At 35.6% G+C, this 13,091-nt stretch overlaps 1 pseudogene; it reads left to right on the top strand.

Annotated features, from left to right (window-relative positions):
- The window catches only part of LOC124514333 (tigger transposable element-derived protein 1-like), a 55,910-nt pseudogene extending 43,179 nt beyond the window's left edge, over positions 1 to 12,731 (top strand).
- Positions 12,732 to 13,091: the final 360 nt, after the last annotated feature.

The raw sequence follows: 13,091 nt of genomic DNA on the forward strand, positions 1-13,091 counted from the left end.
TGAGCAACCCATGAAAGACTTTGCAATCGTTTCTCTTTATCTGGAGTATGTGAACGCATTGTTGGGAAGCCATTGGTGTGATTTAGACAAGTGAAAGGATCAAATCTACATATTAGAATAATCTCTGCAAAAGCAGGATAGAAGATAAATTATCAGGAGATAATAATTGAGGCAGGGATGCCTGTTAGGAAGCTGTTGAAGTAGTACCGTAAAATAGTATATTAGCAAATATTTAGGACTTGGATAAAGGGTAAACGGCTATAGAAAATTAGGGAGAATATCATCAGTGTGCTGATGCTGGTTTACGAGAGTCAAATGAGTGTGAATCTCTTCCCAATACGTGTTAAGACACATGAAGTTAATGGCAAATTAACTTTGTTAACACAAAGATAATTGGCAAATGCCAAAAAATCAAGGTTCATTCTTTTTCTAAGGGAACATCTAGAACATAATGTTGGGCAGAATGGATTACCAAATGTTTAGAAGTAAGTTGTAGGACTAGGTGATTTAGTTTATCTGGAAGGTGAGTAAAGGATGAGTCAAATTTATCTGTCAGTCTTTTCACTACAGTGAACAGATGAATACTGTTTCCATCAACTGAGATACAACCTAAGAGTATGATTTAGGGCAGGATCTTAAATTTCAGGTAGAGGTGGAACATTTAAGTCAAGGTATCTAGCAGGTATTAGGACATATGAAGTTTTGATTCATCAGCATGTATGCATAATTAAAATAATTTCACTAGAGGAGATTGTCCACGAAGAGTGTTCACATCAGAATTTGAGAAGAAACTTTAGAAGATTTCCAAATGTTAGCAACTGAGATGAAGTAGAACCCAAAAGGAGGCAAAGGTCATACTGTTGTAAAAACTAGCAAAATGTGTTGTTACTGTAAAAAGCAAAATCTAGGAGGTTTTCCAAACTGAGGGGATGATCAGCAATGCTAAATGCAGCAGACATGTCCACTGGGATCCTAGAACTTAAAACATGCACTGAATTGGATAAGTATGAAAACATTGCTGATCCAAATAAATGAAATTTCATAGTTTGAATAAAGTGATTAGGTGGTCATGGAGTAAATATAGTAATTGTGATCAAAGGTTTGAGTTGCTCTGTATGAACAGAGTAAATGAAAATTGAGACTCAGTCTAATAATGAACATGACACATCCAGATAAACATAAAAAAGAGGATCAGAGAAGAGACTACATTGAAGAATGTAGGAAATGAGGCGACATGGTTTAGGGAAGAAATGGATCTGTGAGTGCTACAGATGGGAGGGAGCTGTGTTTGTGGAGAAGAATGAGAGAAGCATACAGAAGAATGCACACGGAGAATGTTTCCCCAAAGACACTGACTTGGAAAAGAACAAGGGTTGAGTTTTGTGAGTTCTTACAACTATAGGGTTTAAAGCCTTGAATTTCAAAGATCAGGAGACTTTGCTAGGATAGAGTCCAGAAGACACCACCCTGCTTCGGGAGAGAAGGCAGGCAAGCAACCTGGGTGTCAGACAATGTGGAAACAGGGATTTGAGGAATGCCTGGGGCACACAGGGTGGAGAATATTCACTTTTCTTGGAGCTTTGTCCCTTAGAAGTAGCACTCAGGGAAAGGATTCTCCAGGAACATAGGAGCTGGCTGGCACCATTTCCTTTCCAGGCCCCTCAGCATAAACACAGAGCCACCTTTGGAAAGCAGTCTAGCACCCTCCTTAACTTGTCTACACCAAGCCCTACCACCTTCCACTCTGGAGGACCTACCCTTCTCAGTCAAGCTTGCATCAGCCCCGGCACACTGGGCCACTACCCCAGAAGACCAGCACAAACACATTCCCACATTACATCTCCTGACCAGAGAGTTCCTCAGGGTATCAATTCTGGTGGGGTTGGTGTCAGGTTTCATTCCAGAAGCAGACAAGAGTACACCTAGTTAAAGCTCACCACATTTAAGCCAAAGAACAAACACTGCCCACAGCAAGCAAGGACAGCTTCTATGGATAACTGGCCTGAAGGACACAGAAGCCAAAACACAACAGCATAGTGTACCCACCACACACTGGAGACACTCTCTGAAGAGCCATGCCCTTGGCACCAAATGACCTCTTCCTCCTAAGGCTATTACCTTTAAGAGTAGGAGACATAACTGGCTTTTCTAGCACAGAGAAGAAGGCAGACTTAGACAGCATGCTAACACAGAGTTATTTATCCCTAATGAAAGAACAAGATAAGACCACAGCCAGAGATCTAAGTGAAACAGCTATAAGTAACATGCCTGATGTAGAATTTAAAGCAACATCATAAGGATACTCACTGGGTTTGAGAAAAAAAAAAGACATCAATGAAGCCCTACCATAGAGATAAAATCAGCAATGAAGAATGCAATAAAAGAATTTGGAAACAGGCTTGATGCAAAGAACAGCAAGATGGAAGAAGCAGAGGAACAAGTTAGTAACCTAGAAGACAAAATAATGGAAAATAATGAAGCTTAACAAAAGAGAAAGGATTATGCAACACACATTGACTTAGGCTACTCAGTGACTCCATCAAATATAATAACATTCATATCATAGGAGTCTCAGGAGAAGAAACAGAAAAGAAGGAAGAACATTTATTTCAAGAAGTAATAGAAGAAAACTTCCCTAATCTGGGGAAGGAAACAGACATTCAGATCCACACGGAGAAGTCCTATCAAAATCAACAAAAGCAGGCCAACATCAAAACATATTATAATTAAATTTGCAAAACAGAGTGATAAAGAAAAAAATCTCAAAAGTAGAAAGATTAAGAAGTCCTTAACTTACCAGGGAAGACCCATAAGGCTAGCTGGAGAGTTCTCAACAGAAACATGGCAAGCCAGAAAGGAGAGGCATGATATATTCAAAGTGCTGAATGGGAAAAATCAGCAGACAAGAATCTTCTATTCAGCAAGGCTACCATTCAGGATAGAAGGAGAGATAAAGAGTTTCCCAGACAAAGAAAATTAAAGGAGTTTGTGTCAATTTCGTCAGCCCCCAAGAAATATTAAAGAGACTCTATGAGTAGAGAGACCAAAAGCAGGAAGACAAGAAAGAACCAGAGAAAATCTCTCAAAACAATAAAAAAACAAGTAATAAAATGGCACTAAATGAATATCTTTCAATAATTACTTTGAAGATGAATGGACTACATGCTCCAATCAAAAGACATAGAATGTCAGAAAAGATAAAAAAGAAAAAAGAAGATTCATCTATATGCTGCCTACAAGAGACTCATTTTAGACCTAAAGACACCTGCAGGTTGAAAGTGAGGGGATGGAGAAATATTTATCATGCAGTGGATGTCAAAATAAACCCAGAGTAGCAATACTTATATCAGACAAACTAGACTTTAAAACAAAGACTGTAAAAGGAGACAAAGAACAGAATTACATAATCATAAAAGGCACAATCCAATAAGAAAATATAACAATTGTAATTATTTACAAGAGCACAAAAATACATTTTAAAAAGTAATAACAAATATAAAGGAACCAATTAATAATAACACAATAACAATAGGGTACATAAATGCCCCACTCACTTCAATGGACAGATCATCTAAGCAGAAAATCTACAAGGAAAGAATAGTTTTGAATGACAAACTGGACCAGATGGACTTAACAGAGGTATTTAGAACATTCTGTCCTAAAACAGAAGATTACACATTCTTTTCAAGTGCACATGGAACATTCTCAAGAATAGGTCACATATTGGGTCATAAAACAGGCCTCAACAAATACAAACACTGAAATCATACCATGCACCATTTCTGACCACCAATCTCTGAAACTAGAAGTCAATCACAAGGAAAACTTTGGAAAGACCAAAAACACATGGAGGATAAACAAAATAAAACTAAATGATGAGTGGGTCAACCTGGAAATCAAAGAAAAAAATTTTTGTTAATGCATGGAAGCAATGAAATGAAAAAACAATGATCCAAAACCTTTGGGATGTAGCAAAGGCAGTCCTAAGAGGGAAGCATATAGCAATACAGATCTACCTCAAGAAGCAAGAAAAATCTCAAATATACAACCTAACCTTACACCTAATGGAGCTAGAAAAAGAACATCAAATAAAACCTAAAGCCAGCAGAAGGAAGGAAATAAAAAAAGAGATAGAGAAAGAGAGAGCAGAAATAAATGATGTAGGAACCAAAACACAATAGAACAGCTCAAAAGGAGCTGGTTCCTTGAAAAACATAATAAAATTGATAACTCACTAGCAAGACTTATCAAAAAGAAAAGAGAAAGGACTTATAAAGTCACAAATGAGAGATGGGAAATAACAACAAGCACAAAAGAAATACAATTATAAGAGAACATTATGAAAACCTATATGTCAGAAAATTGGACAATTTGGAAGTAATGGATAAAGCCCTAGAAACATAGAAAGTACCAAATCTGAAATAAGAAGAAATAGAAAACTTGAACAGAATGATGATAAGCAAAGAAATTGAATCTGTAATCTAAAAAAAACTAGCAAACAAAAGTCCAGCACCAGATAACTTCACAAACAAATTCTATGCAAACTCTAAAGAAGAGTTTATATCTTTTCTTTCAAACTATTCCAAAAGATAGAAATGGAAGGAAAACTCCCAAATTCATCCTATGAGGCCAGCATTACCCTGACACCAAAACCAGATAAAAACTCTACTAAAAAATACAACTAAGGCCAATATCTCTGATGAACATGGATGCAAAATTCTCAATAAAATACTGGAAGACTGAACCCAATAATATGTTGAAAAAATCATTAACCATGATCCAGTGGAATTTATTCCTATGTTTCAAACATGGTTCAATATTCACAAATGCAATATGATACACCACATTAGTAAAATAATGGATAAGAACCATATTATCATTTCAATATATGCAGAAAAAGCATTTGACAAAGTGTAACATCCATTCATGATAAAAATCCTGATCAAGGTAGGTTTAGAGGAAACCTATCTCAACATAGTAAAGGCCATATATGAAAAGCCCACAGCTAATGTCATTCTCACTGGATAAAACTGAGTTTTTTCTCTAGGATCAGGAACAAGACAGTGATATTCACTCTCACCAATGTTATCTTTTTTAATGTTTATTTATTCATTTTGACAGAGAGACAGAGAGTGTGAGAGGAGGAGGGACAGAGAGAGAGATACAGAATCTGAAGCAGGCTCCAGGCTCCGAGCTGTCAGCACAGAGCCTGATGCGGGGCTTGAATTCACAAATGGCGAGATCATGACCTGAGCTGAAGTCGGACACTTAACCAACTGAGCCACCCAGGTATGCCCGACCCTGTTATTTAACAAGTACTTGAAGTCCCAGCCATAGCAATCAGACAACAAAAAGAAATAAAAAGCATCCAAATAAACAAGAAAGTAGGTAAACTTACACTATTTGCAGATGACATGATACTCTACATAAAAAACTAAACCAAAACATTGCTAGAACTGATACACAAATTCAGTAAAGTAGCAGGATATAAAATCAATGTACATATATTTGATTCATTCCTATAAACCAATAATAAGGCAGAGAAAGAGAAAGTACAGAATCAATGTTATTTATAATTGCACAAAAACCATAAGACACCTAGGAATAAACTTAAGTAAAGAGGTGAAGGATAGTTACTCTTAAAACTATAAAACACTGATGAAAGAAATGGAAGAAGACACAAAGAAATGGAAAAACATTCCATGCTCATGAATTGGAAAAACAAATATTGTTAAAACGTCTATACTACCAAAGCAATCTACATGCTACACATTTGATGTGATCTCCATCAAAATACCCAAGTGTCTTTCACAGAGCTAATACAAACAATCCTAAAAATTGTATGGAACCACAAAAGATCCAGAATAGCCAAAGAAACCAACCTTGAAAAGAAAAGCAAATCAGGAGACATTACAATTCTGGACTTCAAGTTATGTTATAAAGCCATAGTGATCCAAACAGTGTTGTGCTGGCACAAATATAGACAGAGATCACTAGAACAGAATAGTAAACCCAGAAATGGACCTACAACTATATGATTAATTGGAAAAAGACAGTTTCTATAACAAATGATGCTGGTAAAACTGGACAGCAACATGCAGAAGAATGAAACTGAACCACTTTCTTACATCATACACATTAAATTCAAAATGGATTAAAGACATAAATGTGAGTTGTAAAACCATAAAAATCCTAGAGGTAGTAGACTCTTTGACATCATACATAGCAACTTCCTGAGGCAAGGGAAATAAAAGCAAAAACAAACTATTGGGACTTTGTCAAAATAAAAAGCTCTGCACAGTCAAGGAAATAACCAATAAAACTAGAGGTGGCCTATGGAATGGGAGAAGAGATTTGCAAATGACATATCTGATTGAGGGTTAGTACCCAAAATATAAAATAACTTATGAAATTCAATACCCCTGAAACTAATAAACCAACTTACAAACTGGGCAGAAGACACGAATATACATTTTTTCAAAGAAGACATACAGATAGTCAATAGACACATGAAAAGACGCTCAACATCACCTACCATCAGGGCAGTACAGATCAAAACTACAATGATGTATCACCTCCGCAGATGTCAGAATGGCTAAAATCAACAACAGAGGAAACAACAGATGTTGGCAAGGATGTAAGGGAAAGAGAGCAGGGGAGGGGAAGACAGAGAAGGGGGCAAAAGAATCTCAAGCAGGCTTCACATTTTCAGCTTTCAGTGCAGAGCCTGACATGGGGCTCCATTGCACAAACTATGAGATCATGACATGCGTCAAGATCGAGTCGGATACTTAACTGACTGAGCTACTCAGGCATCCCTTACGAGTCTTTTATAAAGTAGGATTATGGAATGCATGCTGGTAGAAAAGCACAATAATTGTGACTATATCTGTGAGATTCTGAACCTCATTCGGCTCTCTGTAACAACTAGGAGGCTACTTTTTAACAGTTACCTAAGAAAATATATTTTAAAGTACTTAGTACAGTTCCAGGGAAAAGATTGCTTACACAAGTTTCTTTTATCACCTTTGGCAGCATGGCTAGTGACCTTGAATCACAAAAGGATCAATGTTTGCAAGTTAAATAAGGCCTCTGAATGAGAATGTCAAAGATATACACAGTAGTCATATAACTTTAATGACGTTCCTTAATTTTGCTCACAGCCTGTATATAAGTTTTAACAATGGGACCTCTGCGTGCCTTGAAAATGAGTTTCAGCCTTGTTCAAAATTTCTATTATTTGGCTTGCTATTTTTTTTATTTTTTTTATTTTTTTGCTGCATGCAAAAGTTCTTATCTTTGCAATCTGCAGGCCCCAAACTCCTGAATCCTCTACATTTATTCCCCAAAGATAATATATGCTCTATTTCAATTAGCTCTCCCAAATCTTACCTTTTCCTTAATATCTGATTCAAGTTCCATCTACTTCTGAAAACCTTTTTTGTTTAATCTCACCTACTCTAAGAGAATATTTCCTTGACATTCAGCCCCTAGTCATCTTTAGTTTTCCTTGAATACCTAATGTTTTTGTGACTTCTCTTGAATCATGTATCATGTTTTCATATAATGTTCAGTTCCAATTTTAATGTGTTGTATGTCATCTCTTCAACTGGAATGCATGTTCCTTGTGGAGTTATTTTACTTTGTATCCATCCAAAGAAGCTTCTCATAACATCATACTTACGATAAAATTTTAATAGATACCTTTTGAATACTGATCATCTATTGATAACTGTACAGTTACTCTAAGCCAGAATGTATTTGTGCTGCTAGTAAATCCTTTGGGAATATTCAGGTACCCTGGTCACATAGATATTATATTAAGGGTTTTGAAATATTATACATAAGAACAACTTATCTCAGTCAAATTCTCACCATGGCAACAGCTGCTTATTTCACAAAGAATAAGTCTGATTTCAAGTTATGTAAAACCTATTGTAGATAATGTAAAGCTTGATGCTTGAGAATGTGTTTTTTTTAAAGTGGAATTATACACACATACATATAACAATAATCCCATTAAATAGATTATGAGTGTAAAATTCTTTAGGAATCAGTTATGTTTAGAACTCATTTCAGAAACATATTTACCCAAAAGATTACAGCCATGATCTAACTTTACCTTAATGTTAGTGTTCTCTATATTAAGCCAAGGACAGAAGTCTTTGAATTATCCACTCAACATCTTGACTACCAAGGATTTACCTGATTCATGGAGTAAAATGAGAGTGTAATTTTTGGAGTAGCTAAAATTAAGCACATTTAATACATATCATTACACCCAAAACTATTAATCCACAGGAATAACCCCTTCTGTAATGTTCAAACATTTACAAGATTACATTTTAGGCTTTCTATGACAATATCTCATTACAATTTTTTTTTAATTTTGCCATATCTTGCATTGGTTAGAAATTCATCTCCAACTTAAAATCTACATTTATAGACACCTCTAACAATAATAATAATTTTCTCGTATGCACAGTATACCCATTGACACTTTTCTGTCTTTTCCCTGAGTTATTGTGTAGCCCTAACAAAAATTACCATTTGGTGACTTCTTTCCAAACTCTTACCTAGCCCAACTCAGCAGAAGTTCATTTCTAAAATTTTCAAAGAGTTTAGAAGAAAGAGACACAGCTTTTACTAGGAAAGCTCTGGATGTGTGGCAATTTTTACAGGAAGTGCAGTGTTTTGAATAAGAAATATTATTATTTGTATAGTGCCACCTGAGATGGAATGAACTTATCTTCTTCACTGATATGAAATAATATTTGAAAGTCCAAAAGGGGTTTTGGTCTCCTGATGGCATTCTAAATTCATATCAGGTGTTACAATGTTGTATATATTTTAACCACTAAAGTATCTTACTAGTGTCTGAGTTCTGACTATCTTTCTCTGGAAAACAAGATTTCCATTCATTGTAAAATTAATAGGCAGAAAATATTTTCCTGGATTTGGACACAGTGGAAGTCTACTGGTATTCTGAATGCCAAAATGTTTTTTTGTTGTTGGTGGTGGTGTTTTTGTTAGTCTGATGCTGAGTTATTACTTTTGGGAAAAAATGTTTGAAAGAGGATAAATCTATGTCCATTAGTCATTCCAGAAGGGAGTTAATACGTAGCAGAGGACACAGGATTCAATTCCTTGTAATACTTTCATTGCTTTAATTCCATGTCCTTACTGTAGATACTCTGGATACAAAGATGAATTAGAAATTGTCACTTCTTTATAAACTACTTAGGAATATTTCTGTAGGAAGAAAAAACTATAGTATAATGTGATAAGTGTCATGATAGTGATATTCCTCAAGTAGTAGAATACTAATAAAAGAGATTATAATTCTGGGTGGAGAAAGAGTGACAGAAAGTATGCCTAGAAAGAAAAGCAATATCTCAACTAGGTTTACAATGAGTAAAATTCCCCAGGAGGAAACCATTTTGTTTTCTTTTTCTATATTAGAACGTATTAAATCTCTTGCCTAGTAACTCACAGGGTCACAAATCATTTACATATTGTAATCCAGGTTCATACATTACTAGTTCATATTTAGAGCCCAGAACAAGAAGAAGAAGAAGAAGAAGAAGAAGAAGAAGAAGAAGAAGAAGAAGAAGAAGAAGAAGAAGGAGAAAAAGAAAAGATTCCATAAAAACTGTTGTTCCAATGACCATGATTTTAGTTAGAATGACTATATGGAGGAACAATTCTAAGAAAGTCACTAAGATTCTTGGAATTTCTGATCTGCCTCCCATAGTATCATCAACAAATAGATAAAACACAGAAGTTATTAAAAATACTAAATTAGATCATCATTGAATTTTCTTTCACCCAGTACTAAATCCAGCCAGCATTACCTTGGTAACAAATTCAGTTTGTCCTCTCTTTTCTTTCTCCTCTGTCCTCTAATCCTACTTCCCTATTTGAATGATAAAATGAAAACAATCAGAAAATAGCTTTGGTAAATTCCTACCAATGCAATTTATCCTTCTGCATTTATGCTTTCTCTTGCATTATTATAGACACACGACTTCTTTCGCTATTTGAGGCCATTCCATGCTGGGTATACTGGGCCCCATCTACTCTTGTTTGCCCGTAGGTGCTGTCACTTTATTTTTGCCTATCATTCTGCCTATTCATTATTTATTTCTCCACTGATAGTTTTTATTAGCAAACAAAATTGCTGTTATTTCTCCCACCTTAAAAGATAATGACAAAACATGTAACGTGTAACTTCATACAACTAATCAATTACTGTTTATCTGCTACCATCAAGAGAAACTTCCTCAAAAGTAAAGTATATATTTGTTGACATCAACTTTATTTCTCCTGTTCCTTTTAAAACTTGAGGCCTAATTTATGTAAAATAAAATGCTCATTTCTTAAGTACAAGCATACCTTGATTTGATCTTTGCAAACACTGTTTTTTACAAACTGAAAGTTTTTGGCAACCCTGAGTCAAGCAAGACTTGGAATTTTTCTAATAGCATTTGCTCTCTTCAAATTGTCTCTGTGTCACATTTTGGTAAATCTCACAATAGTTCAAGCTTTTTCATTTTTTCTGTGTTATACTGATTTGTAATCAGTGATCTTTGATGTTACTCTTATGATCGCTTTGGGATTTCATGAACCACACCCAGATAAAGCAACAAATTTAATCAATAAATGTTATATGTGTTCTGACTTCTCCACTGACTGGCCATTCCCCTATCTCTCTTCCTCTCCTCGGGCTTCCCTATGCCCTGAGACACAACAGTACAGAAATCAGATCAGTTAATAACCATACCATGGCCTGTGAAAGCCACTGTAAATCAGAAGCTAAAAATGATTAAACTCAGTGAAGAAGGCATGTCAGAAGCTGAGATAGCCCTAAAGCTAGGCCTCTTGCACCAGTTAGCCAGCTTATGAATGCAAAGGAAAGGATCTTGAAGGAAATTAAAAGTATTACTCCAGTGAACACACTAATGATAAGAAAGCAAAAAGACTTAATGTTGACATAGAAAAAGTTTTAGTGGTCTGGATAGAAGATCAAACCAGCTACAATATTCCCTTAAGCCAAAACCTAATCCAGAGCAAGGCTCTAACTCTCTACAATTTTATGAAGTCTAAGAGAAGTGAGGAAGCAGGAAAGAGAAAGTCTGAAGCTGCAAGATGTTGCTTTCTAAGGTTTAAGGAAAGAAGCTATATCTATAACATAAAAGTATAAGGCGATGTAGAAATGTAGCAACTAATTCAATATCTAGCTAGGATAACTAAAGAAGGCAGCAACACTAACCAACAGATTTCCAATGCAGATGAAACAGTCTGATATTAGAGGAACATACCATCTACAACTTTCAGAGCTAGAGAGAAATCAACGTCTGGCTTCAAGTCTTTAAATGATAGACTGGCTCTCTTGTTAACCACTAATGCAGCTGGTCACTTTAAGTTGAGGCCAATGCTCACTGACTATTCCAAAAAACCCAGGCCCCTTAAAAATTATGCTAAATGTACTCTGCCTCTGCTCTATAAATGGAAGAACAAAGCCTAGATGACAGCACATCTGTTTACAGCATGATTTACTGAATATTTTAAGCTCACTGTTGAGATCTGTTGTTCAGAAAAAAGAAAAAAAAAGATTCCTTTCCAAATATTACTGCTCATTACATCTGGCCACTTAAGAGCTTTGATGGAGATGTACAATGAGATTAATGTTGTTTTCATGACTACTAACACAATATCTATTCTGTAACCTATGGATCAACGGTAATTTCAAATATCAAGTCTTATTTTTTAAGAAATACATTTTGTAAGGGTTTACCTGCCATAGATAGTTATTCCTCTGATGGATCTAAGCAAAGACAATTGAAAACCTTCTGGAAAGGATTCATCATTCTAGAAGTCATTAAGAACATTTGTGATTCATGGGAAGAGGTCAAAATATCAACATTAACAGGAGTTTTAAAGAAATTGATTACAACACTAATGGTTGACTTTGAAATGTTCAAGACTTCAGTGGAGGAAGAAGCTGCAGATGTGATGGAAATAGCCAAAGAACTAGAATTAGAAGTGAAGTCTGAATATATGATTGAATTGTTGCAATCTTATGATAAAACTTGAAGAGATGAGGAATTGCTTCTTTAATTTTTTTTTAATGTTTGTTTATTTTTGAGAGAGAGAGAGAGAGAAAGAGAGAGAGAGAGGAGAGAGAGAGAGAATGAGTGGGGGAGGGGCAGAGAGAGGTACACACACAGAATCTGAAGCAGGCTCCAGGCTCTGAGCTGTCAGCACAGAGCCCAACATGGGACCCAAACCCACGAGTGGAGAGATCATGACCTGAGCCAAAGTTGGATGTTCAACTGACTGAGCCACCAAGGTGCCCCTTGGGTTAGGGGCACCCTAACCTTATACTTATACTTATACACTTTCTTATACTGAAAGATTGATTCTTATAGATGAGCAAAGAAGTTGTTTTTTGAGATGGAATCTACTCCTGGTGAAGATGCTGTAAAAGTTGTTGAAATGACAACCAAGAATTTACAATATTATATAAAGTGGGTTAATAAAGCAGCAGCAAGTTTTGAGAAGGTGAATCTAATTTTAAAAGATGTACCAAGAGTAAAAGACTATCACACAACATCCCATTATACACAGAAACCATTTGTGAAAGGAAGTCAATCAATGCAGCAAATTCCATTGCCGTCGTGTTCAAGAAATTGACACAGCCACCCCAACCTTTAACAACCATACCCTGACCAGACATCAGCCATCAAAATTGAAATAAGACCCTCTACCAACAAAAAGATTATGTACCAGTCATTGAAAGGTCAGTGATACTTAGCATTTTTTAACAAGAAAGTAGTTTTAAATTCAGGTATGTGCATTGTTTTCTTAGACATAATGCTATTACACATTTAATAGACTGCAGTATAATATAAACATAACTTTGATATGGACTGGGAAACAAAAAGTTCATCTGATATGTTTAGTTGCAACATTTTCTCTATTGTGGTGGTTGGAACTGAGCCCACAATATCTTCGAGGTATGTCTGTTTAGGGTTTATGATCTTAATACTTGATACATCCATGTAGCAACAATTCACCACAAAATCTAA

This window comes from Lynx rufus, unplaced genomic scaffold (assembly GCF_022079265.1).
Source record: "Lynx rufus isolate CCGP_SWC_20201006 ecotype Redwood Valley unplaced genomic scaffold, mLynRuf1.p SCAF_2, whole genome shotgun sequence".
Classification (NCBI taxonomy): Eukaryota; Metazoa; Chordata; class Mammalia; order Carnivora; family Felidae; genus Lynx; species Lynx rufus.